The sequence below is a fragment of the Podarcis tiliguerta genome (genome assembly GCF_965153285.1).
Source record: "Podarcis tiliguerta genome assembly, chromosome: 8".
NCBI classification, from domain to species: Eukaryota; Metazoa; Chordata; class Lepidosauria; order Squamata; family Lacertidae; genus Podarcis; species Podarcis tiliguerta.
In genome coordinates, this window is record NC_139541.1 from 28,424,198 (window position 1) to 28,447,844 (window position 23,647).

The following is a 23,647-nucleotide window of genomic DNA, read 5'->3' on the forward strand; positions in this document are numbered from 1 at the left end:
ATCCTGGTGGAGAATGGCTGCGCTGTGCCAAACAGTCGATTTCCTTTTCAGCAGAGCCATATATCACTGACCCACCCTTCCCTCGTGACAGAATGACAGGTGTCATTTATCAAATGGGGCCTGCCAAACAGCAGGGAAGGGGTGTGTGTGTGTGTTTTCATGGGGGGGGGGAGGTTTGGAAACAGCACAAGAATGGTGTGTGTTTTGGGTGTGTGTATGTGTGATGCTCTGTTTCCCTTCACAGCAGCGCTGCTATTTTGGGGGAGATTGTTAAAACAGTTCAGCGGGTGTGTGCTTTGCAAGATCCAAAACCAGCATTTGTATCTACCTGCTAAACCCTGTTGTTGAAGTACACTCCCCCCCCCGCCCGCCCACCCCTTCGTCCCCATATGTGGATTTCCTTATATAGGGGAGGAGGAGGGAGCTGGCTGACAGGTATCATTCAGAGGGCCCCAGCTTGCTGGCTGGGGGTTGTGTAAATGAATATAGGGGCTCTCAGTTTCACATGATTCAAACGTGCATTGTTGAAGATGGATGTTCCTTAAAAAAAGATTGATGATGGATATCGGGCTTGTGGCACCATTTATCATTTTGAATATTATTTAGGCTTACCGTGTAAAGCTGTAACTTGAGAGTTGGATGAGCTGGGCAGGAGGGAGGCCTAGGATGTGCCTGTTTTTGATGGATGGCTTTGCGCTTTTTTTCTCTCCCCCCCCCACCGCCCCATTGTTTCCTACCAGATACCAGCCGGTCATTATAGGAGTGCCTCACTATTGTATTTTAGGGGCCGGGGGGGTGGTATATGTATGTATATAAAAGGAAAATAGTGTTCAAGATGAAAGGGGTCAGATCATTTCAAAGGCAATGACAGTAACCCTGCGAGGGATAGATGGAGACTTTGCAGCAACATTTCCTAAACAGTGAAATTCAGAGTCAGTTTAGGGGTTCTTATCCGGGCGAAACGTCTGAGGAATTTCAAGGCATGCCAAACGAGTTTGAATAAGGTGAACTGAAGGTTTTGTAGATCCCTAAACAGAAGAAAAAGCATGAGGTAGTAAGAGGTCAAGACCCAATATATTTTGCCTCTTAAGCTAGAGCACCCTGATCCGTGCCCCCAGACTCTGAGTCAAGGTGAAGCATACCTGAGATCAGTCAAATTATTTTTGGCATCTAAAAATCCTACAAGTGTCTCTCTCCCTACCTGGTAGTAAGAAAACCACAACAATAAATGAAATAGCTAAGAATTTCTTTCCCTTTTCATGACACCTAAAATCTGCTGCCTGAGGGGGCTGCCTCACTCTGCCTTATGGTTGGGCTGGCCCTTTTGAACAGAAAGGGAGAATTCTTTCGAAAACAACTTCTGTGTGGTCTGTAACTGAGTCCAAAGGGACTGTCAAAGGGAAACCTCTCATGGACAAATCTAATGTGGAAAATGTTGCTTGATCATACTTAAGATGGTCCAATTTTCTTTCCTCGTGTTCTTGATTCTTTGCGATGCCTTCAAGTCATGTTATAAGCCTGGCCTCAGGCCACCTTTTGTCCATTGGGTTAGTGAATCATTGAAAAATTTGGGAAATTATTGATATGTACTTAAAATGGTAGTTTTGGAATCATGGACAGTAAACTCAATGCACATACACCTTTTAAAATTGGGAATGATTCAGTTACTGCAGTCCAACGACTTGAAGGGTTAAGCATGCAGTTGCAAGCTGTCAGAGAGAGACTGCATTCACAAAACATTTTGTTCCTAGTGTTTCCCTAAAGTTTTGTCTCTGTTTTACAGTTGAGCTTTCACACAGCGCAAAAAAATATATAAAAAAAATCCACTTCTGAAAAACTAATGGAATATAGCACATGTTGAGGGCTCATTTTGTGGCCACTTGATTCCAGGAAAAAAATCTGCTTGCAGTCTCTTTAAGCCGCAAAATCGCAGAAGTAAAGTGATGAGATTCGGAGCAGTGTACCTGCAACAGAGTTCTTTCCTGACTGTTCCATGTGTGAATCATGGGGAAACAGAAGCACACATGTGCAAAAAGGGTGAGGGAGTGGCAATGTGCTCCAATGATTGTCTGTGTGCCATATCGCGCACATTGGTGTGAAAGAAATTTCACGCGACACGCCAGAATGTCAAAGAAAAGAAGAAGAGTTTGGATTTGATATCCCGCTTTATCACTACCCGAAGGAGTCTCAAAGCGGCTCACATTCTCCTTTTCCTTCCTCCCCCACAACAAACACTCTGTGAGGTGAGTGGGGCTGAGAGACTTCAGAGAAGTGTGACTAGCCCAATGTCACCCAGCAGCTGCATGTGGAGGAGCGGGGAAGTGAACCTGGTTCACCAGATTACGAGTCCGCCGCTCTTAACCACTACACCACACTGGCTCCCCCCATTCATTCAAAAAGCTACAGTTCCATAATGCAGCAGGTACTTGCGCTGTGAGAACAGCATTAGAAAACAGGACAAAAGTGCTAACACAACATTCCCCGTATCTGGATGCACCCTGACTCAGACCATTTGTTCCTCTAGCACATTATTTTTTTATTTCAGGCACATCCAGTTGGGTCTTAGATTGTGGGTTTTTTTCTGCAACAAGTTCTGAACACAATAATAGCACACGAGTGGTGGATTTGTTTCGTTTTAGATTGGAGAAGTGTTGCAGATAAATTCTGCCATTTTAATTGCTGTTGGGGGGGGGGGTGCATTTCATGTAAAAAAAGCTAGGGCAAAAAATAATCTGGGGCAGTTGTGGATAAAAGTTATGGGATGTGTATTGATTGGAAGTGGAGCAGTGTGACTGCCGCAAAACTTTTCCAGGCGCAGAGCAGGATTGCGTGTGATGGCTCTGATAGCACCCAGAGCACAAATCATCATGGATGTGCAATAAAAAGGATGTCTGGAGAGAGCCCTCTGACTGGCAGCAGTTGCAGGGAAAGATCTTTTTGACGTTCTGCACACAAAGGGCATGCCCTACCAATGAGCTACTAAGTACCGACTCTTGGAAATTTTGGAGAAGTTAGCCTGTGAAAAATATATATGTGGTACAGTTTTTCACATGGTTTAGTCCTTCCAAACTCTAAATGTGGAACTGGCATGTTTGAACACACCATAATGTTGAAAATTGTCTCCTTAGCGTGGATCGATTCCCTCAATATATTGGCTTTCCATATGGAAATAACTTTTGACTGCCATCGGTATGCAGGCAAAAAAAGCAAATTTTCTGCAATTGTATCGGAGAATTTCATTTCATGAGTGTGAATGGTTGTTTTGCAAATCCTGCAAGCACTCATTCTAAGATGAGTCAGAACCTCTAAACTTAGTCCAGTTTTAATTCTGCATATTGAGGATGGACATTTGGTATCATTGAGATCTTAAGTGAGAAAAAATATGTGGTTTATTTTTGTGTTTGAATTGAATTTTGTGTCTGACTGAATTTAGGGTGTTGTTTTTTCTCTACAGGTTGGACAAAAAAGTAAGTCAAGTTAAGGCTTGAGGCATTTTTAGATTTCAGCGCATGCAGGCTTAAATCTTTGTAGGGCAAAAATATCATTGGATCACAGAGCTGGAAGGTTCTGATGATCAAAAAATGCCAACCAGTTCAGATCTTTTCTTAAGTCACAATTCTTTGAGCTACACAAGTATTCTGTGCAAATCTGTGCACATAATCGGCACCGCAGTGTACTACTGGCAGAGGCTAGGCAAACACACACATACACACATTGTGCTAATATTCCTACAGATCAAATAGCTCCAGGTGGCCGAGTCAAGAATGCAAGTCACACTATCAAACTGAGAATCCCTCCTTTTATTTCACAGAACATAAGTTTAGATGGGAACTTTTTGTGGTTTAGCCCTTTGGGTGATATCCAGTGATAGTCATACTCATACCCTTTGAAAATTCTACTCTGAATATGACTAACATATCCTATGGTGCTGAATAAGAAGCACACAAAAAAGAAAGTGCATTATTGCATGCGTGAATAAAGCATTTATAAAAGGTGTTGTGGGGCGTTACAGTATTGCGGGGTTTTTTGTTTTTATTTTGATTAAGTATTCTGTGTTTTTATCTTGTGATTTTATCTTGTGAACCAGCCTGAGACCTGCAGGTATAGGGTGGCATACAGATTTGATAAATAATAATCATACACCATCTTGTGTCAGGAACTGAACTCAGGACATTGGGTGGCAGGCATAGGTAGGGACTGGTGAATGAATGTGCCCAGTTCCTGAGGAGGAAGAAGAGGAGTTTGGATTTGATATCCTGCTTTATCACTACCCTAAGGAGTCTCAAAGCGGCTCACAATCTCTTTTCCCTTCCTCCCCCACAACAAGCACTCTGTGAGGTGAGTGAGGCTGAGAGACTTCAGGGAAGTATGACTAGCCCAAGGTCACCCAGCAGCTGCATGTGGAGGAGCGGAGACACGAACCCGGTTCACCAGATTACGAGTCCACCGCTCTTAACCACTACACCACACAGATGTATGTATGCTCAGAGTTAAAACCAAGGCTATGAGCAAGGCAGGGTATGAATACTTATTTGCCCCACAGAATGAGATATGGCAGGCAGGGTAAGGAGTCTTTTCCATGGTGGTCCCCTAATTTTAGAATGCCTTCCTTAGAGAGGCTCACCTCTCAAGAAGGTCTGAAGCTTCTTGCTGCCTGGCAAAGACCTTTTTATTTCCACAGATGCTTCAAGATCATTTTAAGATACTCAACGTGTTACGGTCTGCTGTGGTGGTGTATGCTTCTGCGGCTGTTGGTTTTATTTAGTTAGTTTTGCACTGTGGTTGCTTTGCTTTATTTAATTTCTTGTCCGCTTTTAGAGTGTTTAAACTTTTATTACAAGTTGTGAATTTGGGTGATATGCAAATGGCACAAATAAAATAAATATTAAAAATGTATATAACATTGTACAGGCACCTGTCCGTCTAACCTTGATGCTTATGAAGGCTATTGTCTCACCAAGAGGGGTATAAAAGTTAAGGTACTTCCACGGTAGATAGGAAGTTAAAATTTGTTTCTTGTGTAATTTAATGTTTAGTAGAGAAGTCTGGAAATAGGACATTTTTACCTATTCAGCCATGCACAGAGCAAATGTAAGATGGAATGAAAAGTTGTGTTTGTGAATGCTATTGGTCAGGCCTCACAAATTCATGAGAGTATTAGTATTTTTAAGATACTGTCGGAAGAGCTATATGACTGAAATTTGGCAAAGGGTGTGCTTGTATTTCAATATTTGCCCATGTATCATTATTAGTACATTTTAAAAAGTTCCTATCTGTTTCTGAGTTGCTCTGTGCTCGTTCTACTTTGATCTTTAATTTGGCTCCTGAGCTCCTGTGTGCTAGATGAAGCTCTGTCTTCCTTATAATGGGGAATCTAAATGTGGCTATAACTTTTTCGCTTTTTGGCCAAAGTGGATAAAATTTGTAAGCACGGGAGCCCCTCTAGAGTCGATTAAGGAGACAAATAGCTCCAGGGTTTGGTTTCTTTTGCGAGGGCAATAATAATAAAGACTCTCCTCCCAGAAGGGAGGGGAGTGGTTGTGGACGGGAGCCCCAACCCCGCCCACGCAGGGGCGGGAGCCCCTGCTTCTTCCGGCTCACCTGGCCGGTGCCTCACGCCCAGGAGGCGGCTCCCACCTGGAGCCGCCTGTAGAGGGGGAGGGCTTGACCTTAGTATATATGCTGGGGCCGGCCCCCTCCTCAGCCTCTTTCTACGTCGCTGCTTCGAGAGTCATGTTAGGCATTGGATTTGGGTGTTATGCTGTGTGGGAAGGCTAGGTGTGGCCATCGCCTACGCCTTCGATTTGGGTATTCCGTTAAAGGAATCCGGCGGTCGTGTATTCTGTCCGATGCCTGCTTGGCTGGAGGCCATGGCACGACCCCGGTGACATCAGGGGTGAGCCTATAGTTGGATAGGCATCAACTGGCTCCGCCTACCCTACTGATGATTCAACCCCTCTGCTGTGGTCATCCAATGCCTAAGCCAATACCTTTGCATTGCAGTAACCAATAAAGTTGTGGCCTTTTCCATGCCCATAAACCTTATACCACGCGTCCTTGTGTGTTTATTTCCACCTCACGGGGGTTGGGGGTCCTCGAACCACAATAGAAGATTCACTTTCCTTCATAATTTCTTATGGGGAGTAACAGGGAATGGTCTCTTGTTCTTTCTTATAATAAAATAATTAAGTGTTGGCATAGTGGTGTGTATTCTTGCGTGCACATCTTTCTAATGCTCTGCAGTTTCACACAGGGTTTTGGTGCCCTCTGGCAGACCTTACAGATTGTGTCGTCTGAGAGGCCACAAGTCTTCAATAGGCCTTACGATGTAATACTGTCTAGGACACTGCCTGTGGAATTCTGAACAGCCATGTGTTCCCCACCCGATTGAAGCTGAGCAGTGTAGGATTTCTTTAAAAAGCTAAAAATCTTAAATGATGCTTTTAACATTCTAAAAATAAAAGAAAACCCACTACCCTGCTAGAAAAAAAGAAAGAAAGAAAGAAAGAAAGAAAGAAAGAAAGAAAGAAAGGGAGCATTTCAGTGCTCTGCAGGCAACATTTTGGACCGTCTCACTTTTTGCAAACCCCATAACCCTCAGGAAACATAGAGATATATATTTAAAATACAGCTATTCTTTTTAGAAAGATAGAGTGAGGGATTAGGGTTAGGGGCCCTGATTAGACTTAGGGTGGTTTATTGACCTCGTGCTTTGATTAAGGGAAGAAGAAGAGATCTTGCCTCATTATTTGGCCTGCACACAGAGCTTATATGCATTTCTGTTACAGTGGTACCTCGGGCTACATATGCTTCAGGTTACATACGCTTCAGGTTACAGACTCCGCTAACCCAGAAATAGTACCTCGGGTTAAGAACTTTGCTTCAGGATGAGAACAGAAATTGCGGTGTGGTGGCAGCGGAAGGCCCCATTAGCTAAAGTGGTGTCTCAGGTTAAGAACAGTTTCAGGTTAAGAACAGACCTCTGGAACCAATTAAGTTCTTAACCAGAGGTACCACTGTATTTATATCTCTTACCCTAAGTTTAGGATATTAATTCCAACTCATAATAGTGTCCTGTGTTCAAACTGCAAATGCAGTAGACGTGCTTTCTTCTCCTCTACCACATCCTTTGGCTGGGTGAAGAGGTTCTTGGTGTCATTCAGGAATGTTAACTCTGGAAATGGGACATTACACATGCAGCAGAATAGGAGGGGGCTGGCATTCCCCGTTTCACATATTTTAATGCAGGGATGGCACCCTGTAGTCTGCAGGTATTAATGGACTCCTATCAGCCCCAGTCAATGGTGGGACGCGGGTGGCACTGTGGGTTAAAGCCTCAGCACCTAGGGCTTGCCGATCGAAAGGTCGGCGGTTCGAATCCCCGCAGCGGAGTGCGCTCCCGTTGTTCGGTCCCTAGCAGTTCGAAAGCACTCTCGGGTGCAAGTAGATAAATAGGGACCGCTTACTAGCGGGAAGGTAAACGGCGTTTCCGTGTGTGGCTCTGGCTCGCCAGAGCAGCGATGTCACGCTGGCCACGTGACCCGGAAGTGTCTCCGGACAGCGCTGGCCCCCGGCCTCTTGAGTGAGATGGGCGCACAACCCTAGAGTCTGTCAAGACTGGCCCGTACGGGCAGGGGTACCTTTACCTTTACCTTTTTTATCAGCCCCAGTCAATATGGCCAGTGGTCAAGGGCAATGCGAGTTGTCATCAAAGCAACATCTGGAAGGTTGTAGATCCTTGCTGCTGTTTTAATGGTTTATTATAAGTGAAAGGAAGGAACACGCCTATGTTGGCACTTCTGTGAATTTTGCAATGCAGTTTTCTAGCCAAGCAATTTGTACAAAAAATGCATATGCTAGGGTCAAGAGTGCAAAAAATGTTAGTGAAAATACTATACAGAATTGCTCTGCCCCCCCCCCCCCAGCAGTTTATAATAACTGACAGTGAGGAACCTATATATTCTGGCAAGTTTTGCGTACATATGCTATAGTGAATGTTCAAAATGGCATTATTCACAAAGGAATGTTAGTGATCTCTGGTGAATGTTCTATGTGTCCCAAATTATATACTTCTGAAACCTTTCTGGCATACCTGTTACAGTTATGTAAAGGTGACTATCAGTATTTACTGGTTCATATCTGCATTTTCAGACATTTGTGAAGCCCTTCAAGAATGATTGACTGCATTTTGAACAATCGCTGGCCCAGTTTGAATTTCACAGTAAACCATAGCTAAAACTCTGTTGTTTACCCAGACCTATTTGGACTTTGGAGAGTGCTAAGGGCAAACCTTGTGGTACGTCTAGAAAGAAACAAATCATGAGACTAGGTCTGGATGTCATAACAAGCCAGACTCTGGCTGGCTTCCTTGAAGCATGGTGGCAACAGTGGGAGTGGGAAGCAGCACAGTGAGGATTTTTCAGCAGTGTGCCCCAGCATACTCCACGTTCACAGTAAACCATGGTTTGTTTCTAACTATGATTTAATGTGATGCGCAGACCAGGCCCCTGTAACTTTATTGTACTGAAACCACTGAAAAATTCAGGTGAGCATTCCAACAAAAGTTGTTAGCAGATTTTATTCACCCTGCAAATACCTTTTTTTTAGGGTCTAGCGGGACACAATGGTAGCACAGATTTGACAGTGACCTACCTTGGGTGATCAAACTTGGGTCATGCTGCTGTTGTTTCTACTTAGATAGACCTATATGTGATATTTAAAGTTATTTTGATCCTGTCTTACACTGCCGGCATGCATGTGTGGAAGACAGAGACACAGTTTTAAAGCAGCTTGTACCCAGCTTTTGAATCTACGGGCAGCTGAACAGAAAAGGTGGATTTGCAATCGCAGTTTAGCATCCTTTCCACCCAAAGTGAATTTTCAGCCCTTCTCCCACCCATTCCCCTCCTTTTACAACTATTATTATTGTTTATTATACTTGATAATTGTGCCACTGTTTTTCTTCCCCTGTCCTTCTCTAGCAGCAGCTCTTGTTTGCTGCAGCAATTCTGGCTTGCTCTTGAGGAGCAGGAAAAATCCACAGGAAGTTCAGTGTAGGGAAAAGGGAGCATAGGAGGGATAGCAGAAGTCACAATTTTCCTCTGGGGCAAGTTTTGCCTTCCTGAGGATATTCTGGAAGGAAATGGGAAGCGAAACTGTGTGTGTGTGGATGTATAACTGTGTATGTAGGTATTCCCTCTGTCCATCTGTCTGTCTGCTTAGCTGGAAGCCTACTTCTGACCCGTCCTCAGTCCCTTTCCCACACACTTCTTACTCTATGTTCCCGTCCTCAAACACGTTTAAGATCTAGTGGCTTGTGATGATGATTGTTTAAAAGGCCCTATGGATGCACCAGCACATTGAGCACATATCTGTTTTTAAGAAGAGCAGCCAGCAAGGCCTCCCTGACAAGGATGCTTGCCTTGTATACAAGATAGCTGTGCTGCTCGGAGGCAGAGAGATGGTTGGCGGGCAGGTGATGCAGACAGGCAAGATTATGCATCGTATTACTGAGCTCGTATCTAAGACTCGTCTCAAGTTCTCGTTGGAGGGAGGACGTGGTGACGTTTTGGGACGGGAAGAGCTGAACTTGTGAGTTGAAGTTAGGAAGATTCTCAAAGCACTCGAAAAGCCGCTTGAATGAGTTGCTTGCCCACCCTTTATTTCCAGCAAAAGTCTTGCTTTGCTAGTTGCCTCCCCCCCCAAAGAAAGTATCAGGTATGTGCATACATACCATTCAAGGCCTAAGAATAATGTTGCTTCCTACGAAGCCTTGCAGAGAACAACTTTTAATATCCTTTCCCTTGCATACTAGGTAATTGAAGGAACAAGCACCAATTTGCTGGAACAATTGTAAACACACCTTGATACAAATGGCATCATCGCCTTCTTCCTGATTAGAAAACTTTGCTATTAATAGACACCAAGCCCATTTCAGGTGTAATTGGGAAGAAGCTGAGTGCACTCATGGGAAGAAACCTTGTTTTGTTTTGTGTGGGTTTTTTTTCCTGTTCGCTTTTTATTCTTATCCCTCTTTTTTCAGTTTTATAGCTGGAGACATGATTTATTGCAGCCATCCATCTTTGGGGCTCATCCATCACATCCTGGTTGCTAGGCAATCATGGCAGCAGCTGTTTGCTTTGAATCAGACAGAAAAGTTGTCAATCATCAAAGGCAGGTGAATAGCATTAGAAACACGCTATTGTCAGACGGAATAATTAATCAAAGAGAGAAAAGATAATTAAAAAGATATGACCCTTGCAAGTACTTGCTCTGGGTTGCCTGGAAAAAAAAAACACAGACAGAAAGAAATAAAAGAATGAGAAAAACTGCCTGGTCTTTTCTCGACACTTAAGCAGCTGAGGGCTGATAAAATATGCACTCTGCAGCGCATAGTTTTTAATTAATTGAAAAAGGTTCAACATTCAAAGACGATGCTGGAGAAAAGTCTGATTATGAGCAGAAGTAATATTTATTGTTTGCCTGAAAGGCTTGACATGGACTTCTAACTTTCTGTCACCCATCTCCCCTCCGCTTGCACTCAGCTGCTTTCAACTCTACTATCTCCACCCGCAGCAAGTGGAACATGCGGGTGAGTCAGGCCAAGAAGGGGGTCTCCTGAAGCTTTCATGAAACTCCAGAGTTCTGCCTCAGCTTTTCAATGTGGTCCCCCCCCCCACCTTCTCCTGCTAGCAGCTATCTGGGTTATGTTAGCTCTTGCTATCGGAAAGGTAAGCAAGGCAAGGAGAGAGAGAAAAAGAGAGAGTTTTGCGTAAGCTGAAACTCTGCTGAAGTCTCACTTGTGAACTCGGCGCAAGCAGCCTTCATTTTATATATTTACTTTATAAAATCCACACACCACTTGATTGTAAAAGAAAACCAAGCAGCAACCTCAAAAGGAGGTTTACAAAAAAAAAAAAAAGAGAAAACAAGAAAAAAACACACGAGAAAAGTTCAAAACATACAAAAAGTTAAAATTCTAAAACAGGTTAAAAGCTGCACCAACTTTCTAAGCATCTAAGCAGGCTTGTTTAAACAAGAATGTTTTATCAGGTACCCAAAAACACAGGAAGCTCCAAGGTGTAGGTGGTGCGAAATGAAAGGACCGAGTTTTTACAGTTGCAAAACGGGTGTTATGTGGCATCAATAGTAGTGCCAATTTTGCTGAAAAAAGTAGTCAGGTGGGCACATGTGGGCAAGGAGATGTTGTAGGTAAACTGCTCCCAAATTGTTAAGGGCTTTAGATACTAATAGTAACACATTGAAATTGGCCGGGTAGCTCTCTGAGCACGGGTGTTATATGCTGACAAGGTCTCCCGCACTAACTGCAGCTTCTGGATCAAATGTGAAGGACGCCATTAACTGCTTTTTGTGTAACACTAACCCATGGTTTAATAACTAAGACTTATTTAAACCATGGTTTAACATGATGTGTGAACCCAGCAGTTTAACTATGATTTGCTAGCAAAAATAAGCCATGGTTTTGTTATAGACCTTAATCCTTGGGACGCGGGTGGCGCTGTGGGTTAAACCACAGAGCCTAGGACTTGCCGATCAGAAGGTTGGCGGTTCGAATCCCCACGACGGGGTGAGCTCCCGTTGCTTCGTCCCTGCTCCTGCCAACCTAGCAGTTCAAAAGCATGTCAAAGTGCAAGTATATAAATAGGTACTGCTCCAGCGGGAAGTTAAACGGCATTTCCGTGCGCTGCTCTGGTTCACCAGAAGCGGCTTAGTCATGCTGGCCACATGACCCGGAAGCTGTACACCGGCTCCCTCGGCCAGTAAAGTGAGATGAGCGCCGCAACCCCAGAGTCGGTCACGACTGGACCTAATGGTCAGGGGTCCCTTTACCTTTACTTTACTGACCTTAATATGGTTTAGTTTTACGTGCAGACATAGGCTCTGCCACTCGGCTGATTCACCTGCAAAGTGATAGTGGCCTACTTGACAATGTTACATTTCTGTTTATTTATTTTAAAAGTTGACCCCATCGCTTCAATATAACATTTCCAAAGTGGCTGACAACAACAGTTAAAAGAAATTAAACAAATGCATAGCCGTTTCTAGAAGCAGTTTTTTTCAGGAACCAACTTAAAACCAGTTTAAGAAACCAAAAAGTGGCTATCACACTGGTATGAAAATATATGGCATTTAGATGAAAAAACAACTCATAAATTATGTGCTGCCAAAGGCTTGGAGAATCCTGAAAAATTATATGCTGTTTGGTGGGATTTTATACAACTGATGCAGACACACAGGACTCCGTTTCCACAGGACAACATAAAATTTGGCTTTCATAATGGTCTTAAGTACCTCACCTACCCAGCTGAAGTCTTTCCCATATATATTGAACTGCCTTTTTTGGTATTTGCACTTATTATTATTATTATTTGTATTATTTTGACTTCTTTCAATAAAAATGAAAGAAATTTTAAAAACGGAAAACCCTCCCCCACCATGAAGCCTGTGGGAAAACAAAATCTTCTTATCCTTTCACCTAGAAATTGCTTACCAAGTTTGGTACAGTGGTACCTCAGGTTACATACACTTCAGGTTACATGTGCTTCAGGTTACAGACTCCGCTAACCCAGAAATAGTGCTTCAATTTAAGAACTTAGCTTCAGGGTGAGAACAGAAATCGTGCTCTGGTGGCACGGCGGCAGCAGGAGGCCCCATTAGCTAAAGTGGTGCTTCAGGTTAAGAACAGTTTCAGGTTAAGTACGGACCTCCGGAACGAATTAAGTACTTAACCTGAGGTACCACTGTACTTAAAGGTAAACTCTGATAGCTGAGAGTCTACTACCAAAAAGTTTCTACATTTAGTAGCCACTGACTTCAGGAGGCATGAATGTGCTTCAACATATGGGTGTGGGAGAGCCGCCATTTCTAATTCCCACAATGCTCTTGATGTAATGTCAGCTCTCAGAGGCGTTGGAATTAGGGAAGGATTGGTCTATAAGTTACAGGATGGGATTTCATGGCCTTTGGGGGTCCTTCCAGACCTGTGAATGTATGAGTGATGCATAATCACTGTCCCCTTTTCATTCTCCCTGTCTCCCTCATCTCTACCCCTCTTCCTGTCTATTTTTGCCACTCAGCTTTTCTTCTAAAGCACATCTGCAGTAGGACTGTCTTAGTAAAATCTTAGGAAGCAGACACAGTTGAATAGTGATACAATTTAATTATATAATCTTTTTCAAAAAAAACATTTTGATTGACAAATACTTTCTTTCTTTCTTTCTTTCTTTCTTTCTTTCTTTCTTTCTTTCTTTCTTAAAATGATGATCTTTCATTCAAATGCCTACAAAAATTGTGGTTGGATAAGAGAGGCATTCTGCCTTTCTCCTAAAATGAGGGTATGCCTCTCCCAGCGCGATGCTTTTAAAAAAAAATCTAAAAACAAAGCCTGCTTTTTGTTCTGTAACTGCTGTTTTAACTCAGGTGCAACTTTATGCACATTTAATTAATCAACTAGTCGATTTGGGCAATTAATACATTGCAATTTCTTAATTGATGACAGCACAAAATTTTAGGCGTTGAAGAACTGTGAGCGCTATTACTGTTTTCCAAACATCATGTTGGAACAATTTAATAGAAATTGCAAGTTATCTCTTCTTGTTGTGAGTTAGTCACAGTGATATATATATATATATCCCTTGCAAACTGTGTTTAAAGTAAAAACAACAACTAAGCAATCACTGTGTGCCACCAGAAAGTATTTGACTGATAATCATCTGTCCAGAATGGCACATGAATTGTACCTAGAAGAAGAGATGGGAACTCCTTCTCTGATATCCTTTCCAACAGTATAATTTAATTACTATATTAATACAAGTGTGTGTGTGTGTGTGTGTGTGTGTGAGAGAGAGAGAGAGAGAGAGAGAGAGAGAGAGAGAGAGAGAGAAACCTGCTTTTCTATCTGTGTTGATCAAGAACTCTCTTTTAACCAGCCTGGAAGAGAGTCAAATGCCTTGAGTGGTTCTGACATCATCCACATTCATTGTGGGTGTTGGCTGGGTCCATGATGTGGTGCAGCTGTGCAACACTGCTCAGGTGTGCGTTCACATCTGAAAGCACTCCGTGGTACAGCTGATATTGTGACTCCACTTCCTTTTGGTTCAAAGCCATGCCGTATTGCCAACTGTAATCACATCAACGAGGGGTGAGCTACACAACCTTGGCTGCCTAACTCTTACTCCAAAGCTGCCCCAACTTTATTTGCCTTTACACTCCAAAGGGTGTGCTTCAAGTATTGTAAATTGCTTCCTGTACATGATTTTGAGAATCCTTAGCTTCCCTGAAAGGTAAAAAGGTAAAGGTAAAGGTACCCCTGCCCGTACGGGCCAGTCTTGACAGACTCTAGGGTTGTGCGCCCATCTCACTCAAAGAGGCCGGGGGCCAGCGCTGTCCGAAGACACTTCCGGGTCACATCGCCAGCGTGACATCGCTGCTCCGGCGAGCCAGCGCAGCACACGGAAACGCCGTTTACCTTCCCGCTAGTAAGCGGTCCCTATTTATCTACTTGCACCCGAGAGTGCTTTTGAACTGCTAGGTTGGCAGGCGCTGGGACCGAACAACGGGAGCGCACCCCGCCGCGGGGATTCGAACCGCCGACCTTTTGACCGGCAAGCCCTAGGCGCTGAGGCTTTTACCCACAGCGCCACCCGTGTCCCATCTCCCTGAAAGGTAGCCAGTTTTATTGTACCTTTTAATGCAGAGGGTGAGCGGAAGCAACCTAGCATGCTTGTGGCTGTGGTGAGATCCGAACCAGGGATTTCTCCTATGCTTTTGACCACTGTACTTCATGATATTTCCATAGAATCGTCATAGAATTTTACAGTTAGAAGGCACACCAGGGGTCATCTAGTCCAACCCCCTGCAATGCAGGAACCAAAGCTGAAGACTCCCTGATAGGTGACCATCCAACCTCCCATGAAGGAGAGCCCACCGCCATGCATCTCATGTCCTTTGACTATCTTGATTGGGAAGGACAAACACTTGCATGTTTTGAAAACAGTCCTGTAAAAACAATAGTTTCAGAAGAAAAAAGGTGGTAGATACTGCTTATCGGTTACATATACAGCGGTACCTTGGTTCAGGAGCCAAGCCGTTTGAGTACCAAGGTACCACTGTATTCCTATCCAGTGTGCTTTCCCCCCTAAAAAAAAAATGTTTAGGGGTACTCTCATTTTGATTCACCATTTTATAGTTCAAAATAAATATATTAAATGGACAAAAGTACAAAGATTCGCAAAATGTTTAGGGGTATGCGTACCCCTGTGTACTCCCAGAAAAAAGCACTGTTCCTATCCAAAGGTGGTGGTGGTTGTTTTTAAATCCTCCCTTCTCCCTTAATTTTAACATGGAAGTGTGAACAGTCTATGAATGTGAATCTGCTGTTTTCAGAAGGGGAGCACCTAATAATCTAGAGCTGACAGCAGTTCTCTGTTAGTGGTGGCAAAAAAAGAAAAGAAAAATTAAAAACAGAAGAGATGGGTTCTGTGCTCTGGAATTGTTTTGTTCCAAAGGAAAGGACATGCATTATGGGACTGTGATGTTCTAGAACAAGAGTCAGTCTCATTAATAAAGAAAAGAAAAAGAACAACCATTTTTTTTTAAAAAAAGGACAATGCTAGAATGCTTGGTGGAAGCCTCTGAAATTTCCAGATGTGATTCAGAAGTATGTGAAGCAGAATTGTATGCCATACAGTCTTTGGAAGTAAGTGCATAGCCAGAATTATTGATAGTACATGGTGATGTACTCAGTACTGATTTGGGGTGGAAGATGGAGTTCAAATGGTAGATACTGATAAGCAGTACCTTGGGTTAAGTACCTTGGCTGCTTGCTTCTGGTATGCACAGCCAAAGCCATTCACTGTGTGTGCCAATGTACGTGAATGTAGAATCTAGGGGTCACCTAGATTGTAGGATGTTGCAGCCTAGGCAGAAGCAAGGGTAGCAACTGAGGACAAACTATTTATCCAACTCTCTCAGTATGGTCTATTCTAGGACCAGGGAGATAGCCTTACCCTGTATATGTCTACTTGACTGCTTCAATTGGCAGAACTGGCACTGTGAAACATAAGAACCATTCTGCATTTGTAAGCACTTACATTTGGGAACTCTTTCCCTGTTGACATCAGTCAAGAGCCTTCACTATACTCTTTTCAGCACCTGCTGAAAACATTTTTGTTTGGACAAGCCTACCCAGATACCTAGGATGCGGATGTGTTTTTAGTTTATTTATTTTTTGTTTAGTGTTTTAATTGTTTTTACAAATTGTTTTATTGTTTTATTCTTTTTTGTAAACCGCACTGAGGTTTTTACAATCAGGCAGTACATCAATTTTATGGAACACAAATCTTCTGCCTGGCAGCAGTTATCCAGGGTCTCAGGAAGAGGCAGGTCTCTCCTAATCACCTACTATTTGTTTGAGGGGTTTGAATCTGGGACCTTCTGCTTACAAAACAGTGACTGTTCCATGGAGTTGTGCTCCCTCTCAAAAAGATTTGTCTGCATGAACCAAGGTTGGATGGATATGTCTGTTTTCGCTGCACATCGGTTTCACATCTGTTCATTCATAAGTCAATTCCATCCTGTTTCTGTATAAATCGCTCTAAGAAATCTGTACCCAGATTGTATTTAAATAGGATTTTATCGCAAAAATATGAATTCAAGTCCTTTTTTTTATCTCAATGTATTCATTTCTAAATGAGTTTCATCCTAAAACACACATATTAATGCACTTTTGGATAGTTCCCCCCTTGAGTTGGGCAGCGTATCGCTAAATTCTCAGAAGTGAAAATTCGATGGATAATTGCATTTCTTTCTGCTCATTGGTCTGAGTGGTGGGAATTGGGGCTGTTGGCATCAAAATGTCCAGAAATCAAATTCCTCTTACATATAGCTACATAGGATGCAAATTAAGGATTAATTGGTTCCATGTTTGTGTTTTGTATATGTAGAATTGTTATGGCTCCAGTCCTGAAAACAGTCTTAAAGGTAAAGGTAAAGGGACGCCTGACCATTAGGTCCAGTCGTGGACGACTCTGGGGTTGCAGCGCTCATCTCGCTTTATTGGCTGAGGGAGCCGGCATACAGCTTCCGGGTCATGTGGCCAGCATGACTAAGCTGCTTCTGGCAAACCAGAGCAGTGCACGGAAATGCAGTTTACCTTCCCACCTATTTATCTACTTGCACTTTGACGTGCTTTCAAACTGCTAGGTTGGCAGGAGCAGGGACCGAGCAACAGGAGCTCACACCATTGTGGGGATTCAAACTTCTGATCACAAGGCCTAGGCTCTGTGATTTAACCCACAGCGCCACCCGCGTCCTAACAGTCCTAACTCCAAGTAAATTCTAATGCTTAGCCCTCAGCTCAGTTCAGAATTAGCTCAAAGTTTATGAGCTTTCTCAGTGAGTGCTGACTTTAAAGAACCAACACACACACACACACACACACACAAGCTTCATTTGTTTTTTTTTATAAATTCCCCTCATGGCATGGAATGCCTGTTTCTGCACATTGATGGTGCCTGATATGGGTACCATACTGTATTGCATTGGGGCAATTGGGTCTCCAAGCACAGCAGACAGATGCCTGGAGATTGAGCCATTATCTCCTTCTGAAACAAACATAGGAACAAGAAAAGATTTTAGGCGTACATGAAGGACAAAAACTGGAGGTTTTTAAAACAACAACAACAATGTAGAAAGCTTTTCAGAGAATTGATGCGACAAGGGTGTGTGTGTGAAGACTCTCGAAAAGGTTTGCTTGGTCAGGGACAGCGCTAACAGAGTTAAGAGAGTGACAGTCTAGGCTTAACATTAAAGGAATTACTGCATGCATCTGCAAAGCAGCTGGCTTTGCAATTCACATAAACTCACAAAAATAGACTTGGAGGTTTCACTAAGAGTAGGGAATTTTAGGGGTATTCTGTGCATGCTTTTACAAAGCAGGTGGCTTTCCCTTCCGGTGAAGGACTCATCACATATGAGTCTGTTCTCTGTTCTCAGAACTTTTTGGGGAAATGGTGCTTAATTTGTCATGTTGGCCAAGCATGGAGAATTCTTAAACCAAAACAGGTAATTATGAACTTTGATGGCATCACTACTGAGCTTATGTCAATCTGTCAATCTGGTTTCTTCCAGTTTCTGCCCCCCCCCCCAGTTTTAACTTCAGTTCTCCACATGTCCACATCAATTTGAAAACTTTTACGTGCTCATGAAAATTCATCAGGATTTTAGTGCAAATTTCTAAAGGACACATTTTGTGATGCAATTGTGCCTAATATACCCAACTTTGCAAACCATTTCCCCCTGATATTAAGCATTTGTGTATTTAATTTTAACTAACCTATGCATTCTTTTGCATATTTTATCTTAGTATATGCATTTTTTTGTACACTTGGTTGGAGAACTGCACTGCAAAATTCAGAGAACTGTGTTTCTTTTGAAGCATGGCTGTGTTTTCATTCACATGTTGTTTCAGAAGGTGCAAATGTGGTGCGTTTGTCTTGAAATACAAACCACATTGCATCCACACTATGTCTTGCAGCCCTTGCCCAGCCAGTCCACAAAGTCAGCCCTGTGGCTTACCTTCTGAAACTCTCTCAATAGCAAATGAGAGGCCAGTCTAGTTCAATGAAATCATGTTGCCTTTTCCAGTCAAGAGCCCAATGTTGCAACTAAAATCTTAAGGAAAGTTTCTCTGGAAAACCTCTGGTCAACGGTAGCCATAACTAGAATTCCTCTAGATTGTGGGGCCCTACCAACATGTTACTTCAAAAGGATATAGTTATTGTTCCTCCCTAGAGTTACCCCAGAAGCAAGTATTCTTGCCCTGAGTACCTAAGAACACCAGAGGAGCCTACTGGATCAGGCCAATGGCTCATCTTGTCCAACATCCTAGTCTCACTGTGGTTTCTCTACCCTCAATATATGTATTTATTTATTATTACATTCATACCCCACCTTTCCTCCAAGATGCTCAGTGTGGAGGTACGGTTCTCTCCTTTCCTATTTTATTCTCATGCCAACCCTGTTCAGCAGACCAGGTTGAGAAATGTTGACTGTCCCCAGCTCACCTGGTGGGCTTAATGACTGAGTGGGGATAGGAACCTTGATTTCCTAGATATTAGTCTGATACACTAACCATTACACCACTGTGGCTCCTCTGTGCGTGTGTGCACACACGGTCCAGTATACCTGAAGAAGCATCTCCACCCCCATCATTCTGCCTGGACACTGAGGTCCAGCACCGAGGGCCTTCTGGTGTTCCCTCGCTGTGAGAAACCAAGTTACAGGGAACTAGGCAGAGGGCCTTCTCGGTAGTGGCACCCGCCCTGTGGAATGCCCTCCCACCAGATGTCAAAGAGAAAAACAACTACCAGACTTTTAGAAGACATCTGAAGGCAGCCCTGTTTAGGGAAGCTTTTAATGTTTAATAGACTATTGTATTTTAATGTTCTGTTGGAAGCTGCCCAGAGTGGCTGGGGAAACCCAGCCAGATGGACGGGGTATAAATAAAAAAAAAAAATAATTATAATATTATTATTATTGCATCCATTTCTATCTCTGAAATGAATACCGCGTCTGTTGAATGAAATACCATTCCTTCCTGACACCAGCCAAGCAACGAGTGACGTTTTCCTTAAGGAAACAATCTCTGGTTCTTTCACCACAAATAAGAACACCAAGTCCCAAAGGGACAACTTGGGATTGTGATTTATTTTAATGTTAGGTGGTGCTTAATCATAAAGACCAGATTGAGGATTTGAGTCATGCAGGCTGGGAGGTGCAGACTGAAGAACTTGCATGTTCTTCAGTTGAGGCTGTCCTCCTGCCTCCTTCACCACAGATGACTTCGTGGTCCTCTCCTCCTGCTCAACGCCATTTCAAAACAAAACACAGCCCTGATCCTTGGGTTTCAGAATTACTAGCGACAGAATTAGTAATTCGCTAGTAATTCTACACAGGCTGACAGTGGCTCTCTGGGGTTCCAGACAGGGAGTCTCCTCAGCCCTCCCTGGAGATGTTGGGATTGAACCTGGGACCTTCTGCATTCAAGGCAAATGTTCTACCAGTGAGCTATGGCGCTTCTTCATCTCCTAGGTTAAATCCATGGTGTCTACATGTAGAACTGCCAAAGACCCCTATGAAAGAATTGCTGTCAGCCAGTGTGGGCAATATTAAGTGTGATGAACCAGTTATCTAATTTTATACTTTTATTGTGTCAATAGATCTCTCTCTGTGTGCGCATTTGTGTGTGTTTAATAGCTTTTTGATGATTCCCCCCTATGTTTTTAGGTGGTTTTATTTTATCTGGAAGCCTCCTTGAGTCCCAGTCTGGGGAAAAGGTGGGATATAACAACAACAACAATAATAGTAATAACAACAACAGCTTCATATTTGCATTTTAGATGCCATATGCCCCAGTAGTACTGGAGGAGATAAACCAGAGCAAGTTTAGGTTTCCACAAACTTAAGTTTAGGTTTCCTTTTAGATCTATGTATTTGTGGATGTTATTTTTGGAAGAAGGATTTTTTTTTCCTGGAGCGAGATTTTCTTTTCCTTTCTTTCAATGACAATGGTGCGTTGGCTGTTTTTAGTTGAAATCCAAACAAGCAGAGACAGGGCATCAGTTACGAAGGCAGCCTTGAAGTTCCAAGTCGCATTTCCAGCTATACGGCACTGTGTGTTATTGTTATCATGATTGTCTTTTGGTGCTCGTATGTATGTAAATGAGATTAAAAATAAGATAAAGGCAGACATGGAAATATTAGTGACAAAACCAGGAAAAGACGAATAAGCTATTAGGAGTGATAAAACATAAAACAAGGGCTCTTTTTAATTTGACAGTGAACCAACTTGGAAAATTGTATGACTTAAGAATATTATTAACAATTCTTTTACCCCTTAAGCTTTGTTTTACCTGGGCCTTAAAAAAAATATGTATCTAAGACTTGTCAGCAATTCCATGATTAAAAACTGTCTTAGGGCTTTTCTGTATAATTTAACAGCATGGTTATTTAGTATCTAGTAAGAACATAAGACGAGCCTGCTGGATCAGGCCAATGGCCAATGGTCTAGCATCTTGGTCTCACAGTGGCTGACCAAATGTGTATAGGAAGTCCACAAGCAGGATTCAAGCACAAGATCCCTCTCCCTTCCTGCAGTTCCCAGCAACTGGTATCCAGATATTACTGCCTCTAACTGTGGAAGCAGAGCACAGCCATCATGGCTGGTAGCCCCCGACAGACTCATTATCCTCCATGAGTTTGTCTAGTCCTCTTTCAAATCCACCTTGGTTGGTGGCCATCACTGCCTCCTGTGGGAGAGATTTCCATAGTTAAAATATGCACTGCATAAATAAGTACTTTTTTTTCTGTCTGGAGACAGTTTTGCTCATCCTGCCAAGCAGGGCCCTGGACTTGCCCCACAAAGCTGCCCATGAAGGCGCCATCTTTATTTCCCTTCAGTCTTAACTAGGTGCTCTCTTAACCATCTTGATCTCTCCATTATGATGACAAATCGGATCCTCCTAATTGAGCGTCCACGTCGTGCGTGGGCCTCAGTACACCCCTACCAGTAGAGGGGTGGGGCTGGGACTTGAGCTGAGTGTGGCCCCACGATCACACCAGGGCCTTTTGGCCAATAAGGAAGAGGTGGCCTTTTAAAAAGTGGTGGCATGGCGTTGGAGCCTTACCTGGCTTTGCGCCGCCAAACATCCGTCTACCCACCCTTGTCATAGGACATAGGTATTTGCTTTGGACTTTGGTTTGTCGCCTGTTTTGGAACAGGGGCTGGGTAGGAATTTTTCCCTCTTGGCAGATTGGCATTGGCCAGTTGGATTTCGTCTACCTCTTAGCAATCGTCACAACTTTGTAAGGTTTGGCGGTTAGGCATTGGCTTAATGAGGTGGGGGAGATGAGGTGCGGCCATCACCTGCCCCTCCAGGAACAAGGGTATTCCGTTAAAGGAACCCATGGGTCTGGTCTTTGTCTGAAGTCTGTTTGAGGGGCTAGGGCCATGCCAGGACCCAGCGGGAACCCCGGGGTGAGCTTCAGTTGGTTGCCATCGGCAGAACTCCCTCTCTTGGTGGTTGACCCTTTCAGACTTCTTGCGAGGCGGACAAGAGTCAGATATAGTTTGCAAGTGCCTAAGCCCATACCACTCACATTGCTGTAATCAATAAAGTAGTGGCCTAAATTTGCCCACTAACATTTAAACTAAAATACTGTTTCAATTTTTTATTATTATTCTGGGGGTGGTTCTGGGCCTTGACACGCAAACAGGTGAAATGGAGATTCTAATATCCACTGTGACTATGGACATGGACCCAGTCTGGATTAATGCAGAATTTAAAAGGTGTGGTCATGTTTGGGTAGCTCAGAAGATTAGGGAAATGGATGTTTGTGCTTAAAACAGTACTGTTACAACATTTTGGTTTAAACAAATAAGCAGAAAAAGAAAAAGATCTGTACCCTGTTATTCAGAACATTGAAGCTAACACATGCATTCAGAAGTTGAAAAACATAAATCACCTAGGCAGACAGATTTGTTCACACAATGTTGGACACAACCATCTATTTTCTACATAGCTTTTTCTAAGTTGTGTGTGTAGTTTTTTACACAAACATTTGCTGTCTTCATCCAATATGTGGTACAAGGGGGGGAAATACTGCTGGATTCTTTTGAATGTGTAAACCAGTTCTGTCTCTGATGGCGAATGGTTAGTTATACATAAGAGGTTTGTGAGATGCACATCAGGAGAAAGGCTGGAAGTAATTTAATGTAGCTTACCGGATGTTATAATGTGGACATTCTTTTATGTGTCATCTCAGAAGTGAGAAATCTAGGATCACAAGTTGTCATTTTTTGAATTCCCTGAGATTTCTTTGGCATAACCCCCCCCCCCCGAGAATCCACTGATTACAAGACCCTGATGCAGGGTGATAGTTTTTAGAATGAATATTTAAATTTAAGGTGATTATAAATTTTGATTTTAAAAAATGAGGTGCTGGTATGCATATAATAATAAAAGTGCTGAGGGTGCCAGCAGAAAAAGAGTGCCCATACTCTGTACTGAAATAATAATAATAATAATAATACAAAAACATTTGTTTATGAATGGTGCTGGGGAAGGGGCTGTGTAAAGGACCTCCTCCTCCTCCTCCTCCTCCTCCTCCTTGAAGTTTATTGACATTTTCACAGTACAAAAAAGGAGCAAACTAATCTACCGGAAATAAAGAAAATAAACTAAAGAAAGGAGGAACAGAAAAAGAAACGACAAGATCCTCCCTCATAACCTTATCTTACCTCTCATCCCAGCTCTCCCAGCTCTCTTCTCTTAGCCTCTCACCCTGTGAGATCTCCCCTGCCTTTCTTCTGATCAAAAAAGAGGACACATTTGCTGATTTCTACTTTTAACTATGGTTCACTATGACGACTCTTCCCATGAAAAAGAGGACGTGTCCTAGAAAAAGAGGACATATTTGGTCCCTTCATCCTTGAAAATTATTTAGCTTTTCTTCAAGAGTTCTTAATAAGCTCCCAGGGTTTGTGTAAGGAGAGCTGGCCAACCAGCAGGCTACTGCTGGCCTATGGCCTTCTCCCTCAATTTCCTGCTAGTTCCCTGTTTTGATA

At 43.0% G+C, this 23,647-nt stretch overlaps 1 protein-coding gene and 1 long non-coding RNA gene across 2 annotated transcripts in view; one reads left to right on the forward strand and one right to left on the reverse strand.

Annotated features, from left to right (window-relative positions):
- Positions 1 to 23,647, forward strand: part of TSHZ3 (teashirt zinc finger homeobox 3) — a 113,391-nt gene that overhangs the window by 10,113 nt on the left and 79,631 nt on the right. The window lies entirely within an intron of this gene.
- LOC310682806 lies at positions 460 to 11,173 on the reverse strand. Its single transcript, XR_014514181.1, has 3 exons — positions 7,653 to 11,173; positions 6,105 to 7,285; positions 460 to 5,511 (listed from the first exon to the last, which is right to left on the reverse strand). It is a non-coding gene; the product is annotated as an uncharacterized lncRNA (long non-coding RNA).